The sequence below is a fragment of the Zootoca vivipara genome, chromosome 1 (assembly GCF_963506605.1).
Source record: "Zootoca vivipara chromosome 1, rZooViv1.1, whole genome shotgun sequence".
Lineage (NCBI taxonomy): Eukaryota > Metazoa > Chordata > Lepidosauria > Squamata > Lacertidae > Zootoca > Zootoca vivipara.
In genome coordinates, this window is record NC_083276.1 from 115,783,024 (window position 1) to 115,802,904 (window position 19,881).

The following is a 19,881-nucleotide window of genomic DNA, read 5'->3' on the forward strand; positions in this document are numbered from 1 at the left end:
TTCCTCCTTTGGCCCATCGTTAAATGGCTATAGGGCCTCTGCATTACAAATTCTGCTTAAATGCCACCTCCCATGCTACTTCCTGTGGTTTTTACTTGCAGTTTGCATCACTGTCTGCTAACTTTCCTTTTACCAACTCTGCTGCATCTCCAGGGGTAATCTTCCATGAGATTTTGGTACTTTTCCTCCAGCCTGTTCTAGGTGGGGTGGGGGGGTGTCTTCCAAACTCAAGTTTGCCAAGATGGCATTAACGGAGTTGTGTCTGCATGAATTAGTCAAAGGAGAAGCTTAGTTGTGTTTGTATAAAAGAGACTCTTATTGCTTCTGTTTCAAAATTAATAAAAACCCTGTTGAATCAGGCCAGTGACCCATCAAGTCCAGCATCTTTTTCTCACACTGGCCAACCAGATGCCTATGGAAAACCTAAAAACAGAACCTGAGCAAAAAAGCACTCTCCCCCTTTGTAAAGGTAAAGGTACCCCTGACTGTTAGGTCCAGTCGTGGATGACTCGGGGGTTGCGGCACTCATCTCGCTCTATAGGCCAAGGGAGCCAGCGTACAGCTTCCAGGTCATGTGGCCAACATGACTAAGCCACTGCTGGCGAGCCAGAGCAGCGCACGGAAATGCTGTTTACCTTCCCGCCGCAGTTGTATCTATTTATCTACTTGCACTCTGACGTGCTTTCGAACTGCTAAGTGGGCAGGAGCTGGGACTGAACAACAAGAGCTCACCCCGTTGCGGGGATTTGAACCGCCAACCTTCTGATCGGCAAGCCCTAGGCTCAGTGGTTTAGACCACAGCGCCCCCCCATCCCACAGCGCCACCCGCTGTGGTTTCCAGCAACTGGTAAATTGGACTTCACCCCTACCTATAGCGCTTTCTGCTTTTTTAAATAATTGAGGCTGGGTTGGACTTTTGTGCTCAATAAGCCAAAGTGAAGGCTTTTTTTTCCGCAGAAGGTGACCCTGTTTTGAAACCTTTGCTGATTCTTCCTATTGCATGAGTTTCTTTCAAAACTTCCTGTGGCTCACACCACAGTCCGTGTTCCCTGATCGCAATACAGTGACCCGGTAGCTACATTCCTACCTATAAGCAATTTTTAACTTTTTAGTGCAATTGTTTCTCAAACTTGGGTCTGCAGGTGTTTTTCGGACTGCAATTCCCATCATCCCTGGCCATTGGTCTTGCTGGCTAGGGATGATGGGAGTTGTGGTCCCAAAGCAGCTGGAGACCCAAGTTTGGGAAACACTGTTCTAGTGAAAGGGAGAGAGAGAAATATTCTGCTGCAGAAAAGCTTCTGCGACAGGATGGAGTTAATGGGAGGAATGAAATTTTGTGTGTGTGTGTGTGTGTGCTCATTCACATTTGTGTGGTCCTGTCCCCTCTGCCAGCAGCAGGCCACAGACAGAGCATGGTTTAAATGAGTCAGCAGTGTGGCACCACAAAAGATTTCATTGCATGCACACAGTGCAAGCTTTAATATGGCCCTGAACTGACCAGAGGGCCATTCCTGTAACACTTCTAATTGTCTCCTTGTGTTTACCCTTTTAACTTTTAGAGCGCTCTGAGCAGAACAAACGAAAGATAGCAGAATTATGCAAACAAATGGGATGCATAATAATGTGAGGTATAAATATTCTCCGAGTCGAAACAAAGTAGATGGAGCAAGTTTTTTTTTTTTTTTTTTTAGCGAGAGGCAGTGTGGGGAAGTGTGGTGTCACGTGGCTTTGTGACAGGAAACTCAGTTGAAAGCTGAGGTGAGCTTCAGACGTGACAGCTCTCCTACTGTTGAAGACAGTGCAGGTCTGTGTTTTTCTTTTTGCAGCAAGTTTTTATTCTTTTCGAATAGGAGTGTTATGTGTGTGTGTGTGTTTAAGGTTGTCGTGGTTGGGGTAGGAAGATTGTAGCATGAGACTTTCTCTGGGACAGCGCTAGGCTTCTGACTTACAAGTTTGTCCAAAAGATGCCTATAACAGGGAAGAATTAATATTCAGGTTGGTGGTTCAGTTTGTATATGTGTGTGTGCTGGTGAAATTAGCTGTCTGTGGGAAGATAAGGATTTTAATATTTCGGTAATGAAAGCATGTTTTGTTGTGCTAGACACACACACACACACACACAACTGGAGTGGGGAGAACTTTGAACTGTTATTGTAATTGGCTAATGCAAAAGACTAAGGCTGCAATCCTATGCACAGCTATTGTCCAATCGCACCTCCCTTAGGAGTAAGGCCCCTTGAATTTAGTGGGAATTTAATTACATGTGCTTTTGTGTAAGCATGCCTAGCATTGTGCTGCAGATGTAGCTGCTCCTTTAGTGGAGTTTGCTAGCTCTGAAATGCTATTACTGATTTCAGTACTTACAGTGCCTAAAAATTTTCTAAGCCCTGCACGTATATTAAAAGAGAGCACAAGGGCCTGCTTGTGAGCTTGCGGTATAATTAGATGCAGTGCAAAATGAGCGAAGAGGAGGAAAGCAAGCATTTGCAGCTCCTCCAGGGGCCGGTGAATGGAGCCAGGTTGGTCTCCCCTCTGTCATGGTGTTCTTCCTTGGGTGCAGACAAAAATCGTAGAATTTGTAGAGTTGGAAGGGACCACAAGGGTCATCTAAACCAACCCCCTGCAATGCAGAACTCTTTCGCCCAATGTGGGACTTGAACCCATGACTCTGAGATTAAGACTCTCAGGGCTCCTTGGTGCTCTGGCCAGTGGCAGAAGCCAGAGTGTGCCCCCTCTGCTTCTTCAGTCCCAGAGCATCGATCTAATTTTGCTTTCTTCTTTGTCTTTGTCTGAAACGTCTCTCACTTAAACCCTTTTTTTGCTCCAAGAGTAAGAAGAAAATCTTCCCAACATCCATCCAGAGAGTTGCTGGGCTTGGTATAAGGGGCCTAACTGGTAGGATCAGATACGGGTATTATTTCCCCCCTCCTCTGGACCTCCTTCCTCCCCAGGCCGTATCACAAGCTGTTTTTGAAACTTCCATCAGTTTCAATTGCAGTCTTCCAGCGGACGGCTGGGGAGGAGGTGAGGGTTGTGTTTGGTGGAAAAACAAGTCCAAAAACAAGTCCAGTTGGTTCTGTGGCCTCTGTCCTTCTCTGTGAATAACTTGCATATTCTTCTGAAAATTCAGGGTAGTGGTCAGACTACGACTGGGCAGGGGAGGGGGCACCCAAGTTTAAATACACTCTCAGCCAAAAATTGCCTCACCGGGTAGTTGGGAGGACAACATGGTTGGGGGAGGGGAAATGCATGTCCCACTTTGAGACCCAGAAAGGACATGGGAGAAAGAGCACCAACCAAAAAACTGGATCAATGACTCCCATTGTCCTGTGGTCTGTCCCTAACGGTGCAAAATAATATTTTGGTTCAGAATGTTTTATAATATGCTGATTCTTGACAATGCAGAGGTTGATTAGTGTTTTTCTACCCCCTCCTTCTAAAAAGAAAATGTCCTTGTCACCACAATGGGGAAAATCCATAACCTGTGTTTTTTTTAAATAGTTATAGGCATACGTAACAAAATAATCAGCATTTCCTGCTGTAATGAGACATGCCTGGGTTGGCGGTTCAAATCCCTGCGATGGAGTGAGTTCCCATTGCTCTGTCCCAGCTCCTGCCAACCTAGCAGTTTGAAAGCACGCCAGTGCAAGTAGATAAATAGGTATTGCTGCGGCGGGAAGGTAAATGGTGTTTCGGTGCACTCTGGCTTCTGTCACGGTGTCCCGTTGCACCAGAAGTGGTTTAGTAAAGCTGGCCACATGACCCAGAAAGCTGTCTGTGGACAAATGCTGGCTCTCTTGGCCTGAAAGCGAGATGAGCGCCGCAACCCCAACAGTTGCCTTTGACTGGTCTTAACCATTTAGGGGACCTTTACCTTTACCTTTGTATGATTGGATTCACATAAATACTGCTAGATCTATGCAATAATGCTATTTATAGTGAAGAGCACAAACTTCTTTAGCGTATTGTTCTTCTGGTGGTGAAGCCTGCGACACTCATTGGCTGAAGCGGCAGCACAGAATGTTCATAACTACCCCAACTATTCAGGCTTCCTAAATTATACATCTATACAGCTAAGTTTCTGTGGGGGAAGGAGACTTTGTGTTATAATTTGCAGGGCGCAGGTGCCTTTTGGGGGTGTTGTCCCTGTCCCGCGCTGTTCGTCTGCCGGGAACGTTTACGTTTGCTCTGTTGCACTTCTCAAGCACTTACTGCCTATATGGGTAAACAAAGGCTGGATCTAGACATATCAAAGAAGCGTTTCAGTTAAACATGTAAATTTAAACAGGGAAAACAGGTAGAGAGAGAAAACGGGACTCCACAGCACCATCTGGTGGCACTATGTTTATATCACATATGCAATGCCTATAAATCGCTTTTTCTTTGCCATTCTCGCTGAGCCCAGAGAGCTACTGGGGCAAGTCCACACATGCTGCAGGGCTGCGCCACTTCCTCTTCCCCTGTTTCACTTGTCTAGGAATGAAGTAGGCAAAAAAGGAAGCAGCAGCCACTTCTGTGTACCAATATATATACAGGCGGGGTCACCCTGTGGAACGCCCTCCCGTCAGATGTCAAGGAAATAAACAACTACAGTATCTGACTTTTAGAGGACATCTATAAGGAAGTTTCTGATGTTTGATGTCTCACTGTGTTCAAATTTGTTGGAAGCCGCAGTGACTGGGGACAACACAGATAGCAGCTTCTGCTTTAAGTGCAATTATTGCGTGAAGATTTGCAAACCTCTGTGCACAAAAAGCACGCTGTAAAAAAACCCAACAGCCGCTGTGTGTTGCAAGGCTATGTGTGTCAGTGTACAAAATCGTTGGCTTCCATTGTACACTTTGCTTCAGGTTCCTTATTTTCTTTCACACCGGTAACACTTCTTTGGGGACCTGTAAAATGAGTGGAAAATCTTTTTTTGAACGCACCACCATCGAAGCATGCAAAAGCAGAGCAGCAAATGATAGCCTGTGCTTTATAAACGGATAACACTGCTTGATGAGAAAAACTGAGAAAAGTTAGAGCAGAGGAAGTGGGAAGAGTCAGAGAGCATTGTGGCAGAGGCAAAGAGGGGAGGTGGGGGACACAATAAGGGGATTGTATAAACGTGGTAACTGCGTAAACCAGTGAAAAAGAAGGCTGAGGGGGGAATTAATTTTCCAGATTAAAATTAGAGCAGCAGGAAGAAGAGCAAGAAAAGACTATGCAACTACGTAAACATGGAAGAATGAAGGAATGGTTCAGGCTAGGACTGGGCGATATATCAATATATTGTCCAAATCCAGTTTGAAGTCCATACCGTGATATCAGTTTCATAATAAGAATCACAATGGAGGGAATACTGCGAAGCCAGCCAATAGCACTAGATAGCTCCATCCTTGTTTCAGACATCATGATATATTGGTATATTGCAATGTTTAGCTGGTGATAGATCACGATTTTTGAAAAATATCTGAAGGAACATCTCCACCCCCATATTTCAGCCCGGACACCGAGGTCCAGCTCCAAGGACCTTCTGGCAGTTCCCTCACTGCGAGAAGTGAGGTTGCAGGGAACCAGGCAGAGGGCCTTCTCGGTAGTAGTGCCCACCCTGTGGAATGCCCTCCCATCAGATGTCAAGGAAATAAACAACTACAGTTTTTAATGTTTGATGTTGTATCATGTTTTAATTTTCTGTTGGGAGCCACCCAGATGGGCAGGGAATAAATAAATAAATACATAAATAATTATAGCAATAATTATATCGCCCAGCCCTAGTTCAGGCTCAATAGAAAGAGAGAACAGATATGGAAATGAATCTAAGTTGCGGTGGAGGCTGAGGCAGCCATGCCCTTGAATGTCAATGGAAGCGTTTCTGTGTGTTTGGGGGGGGGTAAGTTGATTTTCCAACGCTGGCTTGAGAAGCCTCACCAGCGGTTTGATGGTTCTCATGCTTCCATCTAAGGCAGTTGATCACAGGCCACTTAGCAGTTCGAAAGTCCTAGCTTGTGGTGTATTGAATTTAGTCAGCCATGAAGCCAAAAGCGTGACCTTGAGCTCGTTGTTATTTGCCAGCCTAACCAACCTCGCAGGGAGGACATTGGCTGCTTGGTAAAATAATGTGGTATTGGGTATTGGGACATGCCGCCAACACACGCCTATTCCAAGCTAGGACTTAGCTAGGGTATCGATACATGACAGCCCATCTGCCTTCTGCTTTCAGGCCAGAACCTTTCTTCTGCACTGTACTTCTTCCTGCTCAGATTCTCCTGTGTTCTGCAGCAGTTGCAAGAGGTACAGCATGCATTTTTTATTTTTTATTTTTGGAATTCGCTCCCCAGAAGCTGTGGCAAAGGCCCCTGTTTAGAAATACTGTAGGTTTTAAAGCACATTCCTAGGGATGGAACGTCCAGCTGCAGGGGCAGTCTACCATGTAACCAGTGTTAGAAACTCAGCTATATAAGCCAGGATTCCAGCCAGACGGCTCAAAAGTCGTATTTTTCAATACCACTTTTGGGTTCCTGAAATTCATTCTGATTGTGCAGATAATATATCACAGATAGAATTCTACAGGGCATGTTGCCACAGTGTGAAAACAGTCAACACCCAATGATCTCCAGGCATGGCACCTCCAGATGGTGGAGATGTCAGGCACCATCCTGCCACCTGGGTATCTTCACTAGGTCGCAAGTGGCCAAAAGCCAGGTACAAAAATGCACCTGGCACCTGGTGACTTTCGAATGCTGCACGTAACAGAAAAGAAGCTTCTGTATGGGGTCAGGCAATTGAGAAATATCTTTAAATGCTTGGCCCAATTTCGGCTGCGTTTGTGCATGTGCATATGCATTGCCTGTTTGTTTTCTCCACTAGGTTGCTAGCCAGGGAAATTTTGTTTGCTTTGTTATATTTCCTAAGTAAATGTTTTGTAAGGTTTCTTTCACCTCCAAAGTTCGAAGCAGTTCGGAAATGTCAGTTGACTAATACTCTTTTGAGTGGGTACTGTATTCCTAACCCTAAACATGCACGAAACAGAAACTACTTATTTTTACCATCTGTTTTAGGGTTACTGTCCAGACCTCCCCGAACCTCGTGTGTTCCAGGTGTTTTGGACTAGAATGCCACTCAGTCGCAGCCAGGTGGAGGTTATATGGCAAGACATCTGAAGGACACCAGGTTGGGGGCGACTGATTCGGATGAAGTAGGATCTGAAACAGAATATATAAATCATGCACAGATGTATGGGCAGGAGGCTTCAAGTTCTGGGATTCCAGTTTTATTCTGGCAAGGAAGATTCCCTCCCGCCCCGGCCCTCAATCTCTGCAAATGCAGTTTTCCATTTATTAATGGCAGAAACTAGATAGAAAAGTAAGTAAGCTTAAAACAAATTCATTCTTGTCTGGTGCAGCCAAAATATTTATCCCTACTGGCAGCATTGAAATAAAATGTAAAAGTTAACAGGGAGGAGAAGAGGCCTTTTCATACTGCACTTTGTGGTTTCCGCAGGTGTTTAAGCCAAACAGGAAGCAAGTTCAATTGCTTTTATTAAAACATTTCTGCTTACTTTGCAAGGTACTAAACCGGTGTCTCCCCTCTACCCACCCCAAAAACCCTGCTGATTGATGAGACTCACCTTTTTTTTATCCCTGAGCTGGAACTAGAATAGAGGCACATATGGTGAGAACAGGAGAACAATCTGAAATATTTCAGTGCCTAGCCAGAGATCGTGTATTTGTTCCATGAGATGAAATTCAAAAGCCACAGTATCTTTCTTTGGACCACCTAAAACGTGGGTGGGTGGGTGGGGGATGGACTGAGTAGTGTTTTGAGTCCTCCAGAACTCATCTTCAGGATAAATGTTAAGCAAAAGGGAGAGTTCTGGAGAACTCAAAAAGTTTGCTCACCAGGAAGGAGTGGTTTGACCCTTCCTTCCACGGCCACAAACTCAGTGGAAACACTTCTCCCCAGTGCATGGTACTGCAGTTAGCGATTGGTGGGGGAGGGATCTCGTTGTGTCATGATGAGGGAGGGAGGAGTTAGACATCCTCTACCTGTGTGCTGTGGTCCTAGTGGAAATTGGCAGGGGGAGCATTCTCCTCACGTAGGATTACTTTAAAAATATATATCTTGTCTTACCATAATCAGCATGATTTGATGTAGTTAGGCCCTCAAAGCACCACAGTGGCACATGACAGGCGTCATTCAAAGCCCAAAGGCAAATTTGCTTCTGTTAAACCCCCGACTGCTGAGAAAACGTGAAGGATCTTTGGGAATCCAATAAGTTGGCATCTGCAGAGCACATATGCAAGTGTAATACCGTGTTTCCCCTTTTTTAAGACGTAGTCATTATATAAGCCATAGCAGGATTTCTAAGCAATTGCGCGATACAAGCCATACCCCGAAAATAAGACATACTGATAGACCCTTCACCCAGTAGCAATAACCCCCCTCCCGCCAGCCAACCCCCCCTTAAAAATATCTCCATTTTGCTGTCGCTCCACAGACACGTATTTCCTTTAAAAGCTTGTAAAAATGCACTGAAGAGCCGTAGCTGCTGGCTGCCGAAGCCTCGTGACCTCCGTGAGCGCGTCTGTCTCTCTCTCTCCCCCCGCCCCCTGCGTCTCTCTCTCTCTCTCTCTCTCTCTCTCACACACACACACACAGAGAGAGAGAGAGCACCCACCTCTCGCTTCCCCCCACCTTTCCCTTCCATTCTATGCGCCCACCCCTGAGTTGCCTGTTGATTTCCTCTTGACGGGAGAGGGGCGATTGAATGCAAAGGCTGTTTTCCCTTTAAGGGAGAGATCTCCGTGTGCGCGTCTGTGTCCTCTGTCTCTCTGTCTCTCTGTCTCTCTCTCTCTCACACACACAGAACCCACCTCTCGCTTCCCTCCACCTTTCCCTTCCATTCTATGCGTCCACCCATGAGTTGCCTGTTGATTTCCTCTTGACGGGAGAGGAGCGATTGAATGCAAAGGCTGTTTTCCCTTTAAGGGAGAGATCTCCGTGTGCGCGTCTGTGTCTCTCTCTCTCTCTCTCTCTCTCTCTCTCACACACACAGAACCCACCTCTCGCTTCCCTCCACCTTTCCCTTCCATTCTATGCGTCCACCCATGAGTTGCCTGTTGATTTCCTCTTGACGGCAGTCTCCTGTGTCTGATTGTTGTCTCCTTGCAGCCTTCCTTTCTACCTTATGCTTGCTTGTCTGTGGAGCTGCCCCTTTAAGGATTTGTAAGTAGTCTGGATCGCAGTCCTTGCCTTGGGGACTTTTTTAAAAAAATTAAGGACTTTTTCCTTCTTGCTGTTTGTGAGCACAAAAGTTAAACTGCCGGTCCTAGCTTCCTTTACCCACAAAATTTTACCTTGCTAGCTCAATTGCTTCTTAATTGCTACCATTTACCAAGTCAGCAATCTTAATTGCTGTTTAGCTGGCTTCTTTGTTCTCAGCAGGTAGCTTCTTTGCTATCAGTGATAGCACTACAAAGTTCTGGTTACAGGTAGGTAGCCGTGTTGGTCTGGGTCGAAGTAAAATAAAAAAATTCCTTCAGTAGCACCTTAAAGACTCATACCAAAATAAAACTTAGTTGGTCTTTAAGGTGCTACTGAAGGATTTTTTTTATTTTAGCACTACAAAGTGTTACATTGTTGGAACTTAAGTCTTGGGCAGCTGGCTAGTAGAGATCCTTATTTGCTTTACTATAGGCTACTGCTAGGACTGTATCACACAGATAGATTCCATTATACTGGTTTAGATTTAAGAAGCTCCAGTGTAGCAGATTGCTATTAAGTGAGTCCCCACATCAGAGGAGAGAGAGAGCAGCCCTTTGCGAACATCCCAGGGCTGGGGAGAGAGGGCTGGGCCAGGGACGCACACCTCCCTTCCCTCAGACTCATAATAAAAATACGAGTAAGACATCCCACCAAAAATAAGCCACCCTGTGGTTTTTTGAGAAAAAAAAGTAATAAGACGGTGTCTTAAAAAAGGGGAAACACGGTAAGTTCTTAGTTGGTTATGTATTCAGATTGGTGTGGTTTGTGGGTGGGGACGCGCTTGCTTACTACCTGGTGACCTTTAAGGGCTGAAGTAGGCACTATGTTAATCGTGGGGTTAACAACCGCATACGGAGATTTTATAAGTATAATGCTAGGCGCAAGGCAATGGAGAGGGGAGAATTTTTCATCAGGATCATAGGGAGGTCATGTTTACCCCTTCACTCCACTTCTGCAAGCCTGACAAAAATTATCCCCCTTGTGCAGCAGATAGGACTTCCAAAATGTTCGAAAACCAAAGTGCAGCTTCCGATTGGTTGCAGGAAGCTCCTGCAGCCAGTCGGAAGCCCCATTGGTCGTTTGGGTTCCAGAGAATGTTCTCAAACTGGAACACTCACTTCCAGGTTTCTGGCATTCAGAAGTGAAAACATTTGACTTGCAAGTTGTTCGGGATCCAAGGTACGACTGTATTTGACTTTAAAAAAAAACCCAATGCAATTTTTTTTTACTTTAAAAGTTAAAAACTTAACTTTCAAAGTTAAATATGTCTTTAAAAGTTATCTTTCATTGGCATTTATTGCCTTAGTTTTTGAATCCACATGGTGGGGGGCTGGGACTTATAGTGTTATCCTTTAAAAAAGAGAGATACTGTAAAAGGTATGTTGCTTATTCCCTCACTTCCCCCCTGCCCCCTTATTTACAAATTCCCATGAAGATATGCTAAAGTCAAAACTCAGCTCCTCTCTGTCCCTTTGTCTGTGTTGCACACAAGCTTGAATGCTGAAGCTTGCATGATCTCCCTCCAGCCAATAGACTGCAACAGCTGGAAGGTTAGCTGAGGATACAGCTTCACATTAAAAAAAATCTCCCTTAACTGGTCAAAGCAGATTCATCATACAGGTGATTTCTCTCTCTCGAACACTTAAGGGGGAAAAATCATGTAAATTTAGCCGAATTCCTGAAACTGTAATATTTATCCAAAATGTAGTTGCCATACCATGTTGTTAAATGTTCTGGTGGTGAATGTAACACATGGGACAAATTATAAAGAGGGCGGCTTTCTCCCTGAAGGCGCTAGTCTACGCCGTCTGGAAAACTCGTATGGCTCTCTGTATACTTTTTTTCCAGCCAAAAGTCTGTATTTCAGGGTCAGCCCAGGCACCACTTTTGCTGATGCCAGGAGGGCATCAAATCACAACAGAGGGAGGGAGCACTTAGCCCTTGCTCCCGTCAGCACTTCCTATCCAAATGGGATTCCAGACAAGTTTTTTTAGTTTGTAAAACCATGGAATATGAAGCCCTCCAAACTGAAGCACCTTGGAGGAAGGTCCTGATGAAATCATTGAGTCAGTTTCCTTAGGATCAGGTGGTCATTAATGACTGTACAAGCTATTCAGGAGCTTTAAGCACCTGCCTCTCTCATCTGGCTGCCTCCCCGTTGCATTTTGAAGAGGAGGACAAGGAGCTGTGCCCAGGATTTCGGTACCATACTTGAAACATGCCATGCTGGGCAAAGGCTCTGAAACTGCCATTTCTATTTGCTCCCTTTTTACTGCCAGATGAATCATATGTCTTTTTTGATAAAAATTACAAGCCTGGTGGATCAGGGGAATGCTGTGGATGTAGTATATCTTGATTTCCATAAGGCTTTTGATGAAGTCCCCAATGATATTCTTGTAGAGAAGCTGGTAAAGTGTATACTGGATGAGGTAACTGTTAGGTGGATTTGCAGCTAGAGTGCTCACTAATGGTTCTTTGTCATCCTGGAAAAAAGGGGACAAGTTGGAGGCCGCAGGATTCTGCCTTGGGTCCACTGGTATTCAACATCTTTATGAACAACTTGTATGAAGGTATTGTGGGGAAGCTAGCCAAATTTGCAGATCATGCCAATTTGGGAGGGGGAGCCATTGCTGCAGAAGACAGAATCGGTACTCAAGTTGACCTTAACAGATTGCAGAACTGTGCCCAAATGAACAAAATGAATTTCAGTAGGCACAAATGTAAGCTTCTTCACTGCAAGAACCAGCTGCACAAATATAAGGTGGGGAACATCTGGATTGTCAGTAGTACATGTGAAAAGGATCTAGGAGTCTTAACAAGCTTAACATGCAAGAATGGTGTAGCAGCAAAAAAAGAAGAAGCAAATGCTATTCTAGCGTACATCAATAGAAGTTTAGTGTCTGGGTCAAGGGAAGTAATAGTCCCACTGTATTCTGCCTTGGTCAGGCCTTACTTGGAGTACTGTGTCCAGTTCTGGGCACCACAATTTAAAGATATTGACAAGCTAAAATGTGTACTGTAGAGGATGGCAATCAAGATTATCAAGGATCTGAAACCAAGCCTTATGAGGAACAGTTGAGGGAATTGGGTATATTTAGCCTAGTAAAGAGAAGACTGAGAAGAGATATGATAGTCATTTTAAAATATCGAAAGGGCTGTCACATGGAAGATGGAACAAACTTGTTTTCTCCTGCTCCAGAGGGTAGGCCCCAAACCAATGGATCCATATTACAAGAAAGGAGATTGCGGCTGAACATCAGGGAAGAACTTTTTGACAGTAAGAGCTGTTGGACAGTGGAACCATCTCCCTTGGGAGGCTGTGGGCTCTCCTTCCTTGGAGGTTTCTAAACAGAGGTTGGATGGCTGTCTGTCATGTATGATCTTCTTGAGATTTCTGCATTGCAGGGGGTTGGACTAGATGACCCTTGGTGTCTCTACAGTTCTATGATTCTACAGTGCATTTGATTTGTCATAAGTCATCAAATAATTGCCCTCTTGTGCTTTCACAGAGAGAGGTGGAAAGACTGCAGAAAATCTGACTCTTTCTGTGTGTGCACACGCAAAGATCAGAACAGCAGCAGTTGCAGGTCTAGATCATGGGTAGGCAAACTAAGGCCCCGGGGGCCGGATCCAGCCCAATCGCCTTCTCAATCCGGCCCACGGACAGTCCAGGAATCAGTGTGTTTTTACATGAGTAGAATGTGTGCTTTTATTTAAAACGCATCTCTGGGTTATTTGTGGGGCATAGGAATTCGTTAATCCCCCCCCCAAAAATATATATAGTCCGGCCCCCCACATGGTCTGAGGGACAGTGGACCGGCCCCCTGCTGAAAAAGTTTGCTGCCCCTGGTCTAGATCCTTTGTAGCACGACTCTTTCACCATTTTTAACGTACCTCTTTTTGACATATGCAGTGATGGGGTTTTTTTAACAGGTCCTTTTGCCATGCATCTATATACAATACTAGTGTCATTTCAGCCCGTTAAAAACGGGCGCTAGAACATATGTGGGCGGCCTCTTGGTGGCGGCGGCGATGGGGCAGGCCCAGGTGGAGGTGCTACTCTTGCTGCCGCCGCCGCCCAAAGAGCAGCCAGCGCAGCAGGCTGAGGGAAGTGGCCCCGGCAGCAGCTACACTCTGTGGGGCGCGCTGCTGGGCAGGCCCGGCCTGGTGTCAGAGCCGGAGCACGGGGAGAAGCGGCCCCAGGAAGAGGGCGAGGAGGAGGTGGCAGCCTCGTCCTGGTGTGCGGCGGCCCCACGACGGGGCAGGCACTCAGTGTAGAGGGGCAGGCACTCTGCGGCAGCCACCACCGCCGACAGCAAACCAGACTCCTACACTGGCATACGGTAAGCCACCTGAGGAAACTGGCTCAGCTCCCGGTACAGAGCGCGTCTCGGCAGCAGCAGCGGCAAGGCCAGATCGCAACCCCGGCGCTCGGCTATAGGAGAAGCCGGGGCCGCGGCGCCGCTTCCCCGTCACGGAGCGAAGGAACTAAAAAGAGGCGCCCGGCGGGGCTCCGCCCCCACAAAGAGGTGCAGCGGCGGCGGCGGCGGCAGCAACGGCCGCCTGAGCCCTCAGCCCAGGGGAAAGGCGGTAGAGATAAAGGGGCGTGAGCGCCTCCCTCCAGTGCCCTCTCCCTCTCACACACAGGCACAAACCTCCCCCCATTCACCTCCTCCACCCTCGCTTCCCCAACGCGCCCTGCCTCCCTCAGCCGGCGCCGAGGGGGAGTGTAGGGGGGGAAGCAGCCTCCTCCTCCTCACGCTTTAACGCAAGTGCAGTGAGGCACTGTCTGGAGAGCGGCGGTTGGAGGAGGCAGGGGGGGGGAGAGCGCGTGTGTCTCTGCTGTCCAATCCCTGTGTCCCTGGGGGACATGCGCAGTGACCCAGGGACACACGGGACAGCTTGGACGCAGGGACAACTTGGACATTATTATATAGGATACATGGAAAACTGGTGCTTGTGCAGTGTGCGAATGACGCAATTTGGGGGGGGACCATCTTCACCCCCATTGTTCAGCCCGGACATTGAGATCCAGCTCCAAGGGCAGTTCCCTCTCTGTGAAAAGTGAGGCTACAGGGAACCAGTCAGCAGGCCTTCTCAGTAGAGGCTGTGGAACGCCCTCCCATCAGATGTCAAGGAAATAAACAACTATCTGACTTTTAGAAGACATCTGAAGACAGCTCTGTATAGGGAAGTTTTTTAAATATTTGGTGTCTTACTGTGTTTTAATTTGTTTGGAAGCCACCCATAGTGGCTGTGGTAACCCAGTCAGATTAATCAGGTGGCTAATTAATTAATTAATGATGATGATGACTGGGGCCATTGTTGTACCCTTAGATCTACAGAAGTATATTCACAGTGCACATGATGTAGTTACTTCTATTTCAGCCGATGTCCTCAATATGAGGTCTCCATTGGAATGTATCTGGGGAGATAGTTGGACTGTTTTGGTTCACCTGTTTAAGCAGCAAGAGCCAGTCTTGCAGAAGAGCAAAGTGTACTCCTGAGAGCAATAAAGAACAGGATCTGCTTTTAAGGCTATTGCCCTGCCATCATATCTGCTGGAGCTTTTAATTGTGCATGCAAATGGGTAGTTATGTTGTTTACTAGCACTCGGCATGTGCCGACTCATCCTTTAACAGTCCGACAAATGCCAATTTTTCACTGCGTTAAACTTCAGTAGACTTGTCGAGCTCACTATTTGCACAGGCATGCGAGAGCTGGAAAGTGGCCTCGCAGGCCAAAGATGGGGACCATATGTGTGGCTGGACTACAACTCCCATCCTCCTTTGCCTTTGGGCCGTGCTGGCTGGAGCTGAAGGGAGCTGTTCACAGTGCAATGGCAAATCCAAGCCAGCCAATTGTTCTTGAGGAGGGTGTCGTGAGAATCATGGCCAAAGGTAGCAAGGAATTTGCCCTCTATGAAAGCAAACTGTTGTGTTAGGAAAGTTCGCCTACAGAAACTAGCATGGGAGAAAAATGTCAAGGAACTACCAGAAAACATAATACAGTGGTACCTCGACTTACAAACGACTCGACAACCGAATTTTTCGACTTACGAATGGGGGTAATGGCCGCACGCTTACGAATGTCTCGACATCCGGAAAAAAACGCGGCGGTTTTAGATAGGGATTTTTTGACTTGCAACTTTTTAGATAGGGTTGCTTAGACTTACAAATTTTTCCGTTTCCAATGTAATTGGGGGAAATCACGTTTCCAGTGGCTTTTTTCGACTTATGAATTTTTCGACTTACGAAGGTGCCTTCGGAACGGATAAAATTCGTAAGTCAAGGCACCACTGTAGTGAAAGGAGAAAACATAACAAGAAAGCAGATTCCAACTTATCATCAGGAAGAAACCTGATCCTGGCAAAGAACACTGAATTACTGGCTCCGCTTAAATTTAAATCCGCCCGGCCTACTGCCTCTAGTGCTACAGGACTCTCATAAAAGTGTGTGATCCAAACTAGTGCACCAAAAACTCCTTTCCTGCGGACTCCATCCACAACAGCTCCTTATGATGGGCCATACCAATGCAAAAAGGCTAATTGGACAGCGCCTAAAGGACCTTGAGCAGAACAACCTTGCCGTCATAAAGAAATCCTGCCCTTGGTTTGCCTTCTTTCCCCCCTCCCAGCTGGAACCCCTGTCACGCTATCTGTATAAATTAACCATCTCAAAATTCAGACGTGCTTTTACACTAGCCAGATTGGATGTGCTGCCCTCCGCCGTACTCGAGGGCAGATATCACAAGATTCCAGCGGGAAAACGACTCTGTCCCTGTGGAATCGTCAACACAGAAACAGTGGCTCACATCCTTCTGTCATGCCCTCTCTACAAAGACTTGCGGCTCGATCTCATTACACCCCTACTTCTAACTTTCCCAGGCCGCCCAACTGAGGCCACGTTGCTCTTTCTTCTATCAGATCAAAATGACCTGAGAACAACAAAAGTCGCCAGATTCATCGAGGGTGCAATGAGACTAAGGGTTACCTTTTAAACGATAATCATAGTCATATGATCCTTTTACCCATGTTGTTTTTAAGTCTATATTGCGTGTATTCTGTTGCTATGGCTGTTGGCTATGCAAATAAAGTTTATTGATTGATTGATTTGTGACAGTAAGAGCTATTAGACAGTGGAACCAGTGTTAGAAACTGAGATATGAAAGCTAGGAGCTAAATGGCACCTTAAATCTTTTGGATGCAGGCGGGTAGAACATGTTTTAAGTGTGCTTTGAACAAATGGCTTTTAGGCAGCTCATATTTAGAGCAGACTTCAGCAGTGTTAGAAACAGAGATAAAGCTAGGAGCTAAATAGCACCTTAAACCTAGGTGCACCTTTTTTATAACAAGAGCACAAAGCTGAAAACGAATGAACCGCAGCTAAAATTCATGTTCATTTTTCACATGGTCTAGTCCAGGCATCCCCAAACTTCGGCCCTCCAGATGTTTTGGACTAGAATTCCCATCTTCCCCGACCACTGGTCCTGTTAGCTAGGGATCATGGGAGTTATAGGCCAAAACATCTGGAGGGCCGCAGTTTGGGGATGCCTGGTCTAGTCCTTTCTCTGCCCACCCCCCTAATGTTCTTAAAGAGGGTCTCTCCTCCAGTCTTCAATAAACTACTATATTCTGTATAAAGTCTTATGAACTTTATGAACTTATGAACGGATAGCTTATGAACGGATAGCTTATGAACTTATGAACGGATAGCTTATAGACGCAGGCTTCCTTCTTCATTACTACACTTGAGTTGATGAATCTGATCAACACGTGACCCCTTTCCTCTGTATGTACATGCATATACACAGAGCAACTTAACTAGTCTTTTTAGTGCTTTTTTAGTGCTAGGGAGCAGAAACACTGGGCAGGAAAATGCCCACTCTTAAACTTTTGACTTAACCGCCCCCCCCCCCGCTAAGTTCTATCAGCCTTATGGGTTTTTTGTTTTTGTTAATCCTAAAAGCTGCCATTTAGTCTTCCTCTTTTTCTCTGCTTGGAGATTAATCATGCAGGAAATGAGTAAAAAAACCTCTGAGAGCTGTCTGCTACTGCAGTCCATCTACATTTTAAGGGTCTCTAGAATGGCTGCTTTAAAATGGCTGATTAGGTACATGCTGTCGTCTTAAGTCTACAAGGCTGCCACGTGAAAGAGCGACTGGCATATAACACAAGGGGATTAACAAGCATGTTAATAATTTAGGAGTTGAGGTTTTTGAAATGTTTTTAAATTATTAAGTATGAGGGAAGCATAAAAGAAAGCAGGCCTTCCCCTTTATTAATTAATCATACTTTTTCCTTCAAGGAAAGTATAATAATTAATGGTCAAGGATGATGGGAATTGTTGACCGGCAACATCTGAGGGTCACAGATTCCCCGCCTCACCTCTAAGCTCTTTACTCAGCACAGGCTCATAGTTTTTAACATCAAAGGCCCTTGTAACATTCATAAAATTGTAGAGAAGGAAAGGGACCCTGAGTGTCATCTAGTCCAGCCCCCAGCAATGCAGGAATATACAGCTGTCCCATATGGGAATCCTCCATTTTTTAAAAATCAGAGCAATCTACTGATTATGGTGAGATTTGAGCCTGCCTAATTTTCTTGTCATAATCATAATACCTATTTCATGAAAACTTATCTCTGAAAACCTAGAGGTGAGGCAATACATCCTTAGCTTTAAAATACTTTCCCCCCTCCCGAAATGTTTCCTTAAACAATATACCTGAAGGAGCATCTCCACCCCCATCATTCTGCCCGGACACTGAGGTCCAGCTCTGAGGGCCTTCTGGTGGTTTCATCCCTGCGAGAAGTGAGGTCACAGAGAACCAGGCAGAGGGCCTTCTTGGTTGTGGCACCCGCCCTGTGGAACACCTTCCCTTCAGAGGTCAAGGAAATAAACAACTATCTGACTTTTAGAAGACATCTGAAGGCAGCCCTGTTTAGGGAAGTTTTTAATGTTTGAAGTTTTATTGTGTTTTTAATATCCTGTTGGAAGCCTCCCAGAGTGGCTGGAGAGGCCCGGCCAGATGGGCGGGGTATAAGTAATAAATTATTATTATTATTTGTTTGTTTGTTTGTTAATCTATTTGGTGGGTACTTCATTCTGTATCAAGTTCAGCCTTGCTAAAAATTCACACAAAAATCCTAACCCCGATTTGCTTCTGTCAATTAAATCGTTCTCTTATCGTTCTGACTGAAATGGTTAAGCCTGAGAAAAGAACTAATATAGCTAAGGTTTTTTAAAATTTATTTTTAAGGCAATAACTGGTTGGCTGTATCACACAGAACTCCACAGGCCACTGCAGCTGTGGAAAAAGAAGAAGCTGTTGAACAGGATGATTGTGGTTTGCTGTGAGAACTTAATTTTCCTGTTGACCATTTTTTAACAGGAAGTTGAATGAATTTTAGTTTAATGTGCTACAGATTCTGATCTTTAGGCGTAAAATGCTCACAGGGAGAATAGTATCTGTTTTGGTGCAGTGATGAGCATTGCAACGTGTACAACTCTGCCGTGTTCGGAAATCCGGCCGATGGTTACGTGACTTAAGTATATATTTTTAGATTATTATTGTCATTAACCTTTGGAAGCTGTAGTTTAAAAAAGTGTTTTTAAATCCTGCAAGCAGGTTTTTTCTTCTTCTTCTATTGTTGTAGCAGTCAATCTTTAAAGTGTTTCTGTAATTGTGAGAGTGAGGGAGAATGGATGGCAAAGCTATTGGGACAGATAATATGAAATTATATTAGCTGGAAGGGACCACAGGTGATGTTGTGTTCTCTCCCCACCTCTAAAAAAAACTTCTTAAGCATTTACTTAAAGAGAAGTAAATTTTGGGATCTTAAAATTCCTCTGGACACAGAGTGGGGGTGGAGCAGTATAGGAAGCACAAAATCTTTAGTTAGAGCAGGGAAGAAGTGATTCAGTTGTTTCCAGTACCACCCTTCCAAAATAATTGAGTGCAAAAACACATTGGTATTTGAGTCCCCCCCCCCCCGAACTGAATTTCTCCTCCCCTGCCACACCCCAAAGTTATGAGCGATCATAGTTGCTATTACCAAGAGCATGTTTTCTTTATTCTTCCTGGCTTTCTGCTTCTGAGGTTGCTTGTATATTTTGAATAAAAGATGTGACTTTCTCCACAAATGTTCTTTCCTCACTTTCTGCCATTCTTCTGGCAGGCTAAGTACCAATAACCCCCCCCCCCTATTTTTTGTTTAGCCCCCATTTGTTTATTCATTAATTTATTCATTTTCTATCCCACTCATCTTCTTAGGAACTCAGGGTGGTATACACAGCGGTCTTCTCCACGAATTTTAGTCTCCTGACAACACTGTCAGGTGCATACATTTGGCTGAGAGACAGAATCATAGAAATATAAGAGTTGTGAAAGACCCCCCTAAGGTCATCTATTCCAACCCCCTGCAATACAGAAAGCTTTTGTCCAATGTGGGGCTCAAACCCACGACCCTGAGATGAAGAATCTCCATTCTCTATTTAAGTTCTTCCGTCTCGTTCCTTATCGCCCTACTTGCTTGATTTGACAAAATATCAGATTTTCAGTCATTCTACTGAGATCCAAAGCTATAATAGCATCATAATTTAAATTATTTGGAAGGGCCTTTTCTTGAAAAGCTAT

General features: G+C 45.3%; 1 protein-coding gene across 3 annotated transcripts in view; it reads left to right on the forward strand.

Annotated features, from left to right (window-relative positions):
* The window catches only part of WIPF1 (WAS/WASL interacting protein family member 1), a 57,475-nt gene that overhangs the window by 19,009 nt on the left and 18,585 nt on the right, over positions 1-19,881 (forward strand). Inside the window, exon 1 of one of the 3 annotated variants that reach the window (XM_035135006.2) lies at positions 769-1,804. The exons of the other annotated variants lie outside the window; for them this stretch is intronic. The gene's annotated coding sequence lies outside the window, so the exon portion shown is untranslated. Of the gene's footprint in view, positions 1-768; positions 1,805-19,881 lie in introns of those variants that run through there. 3 annotated transcript variants of the gene reach the window in all.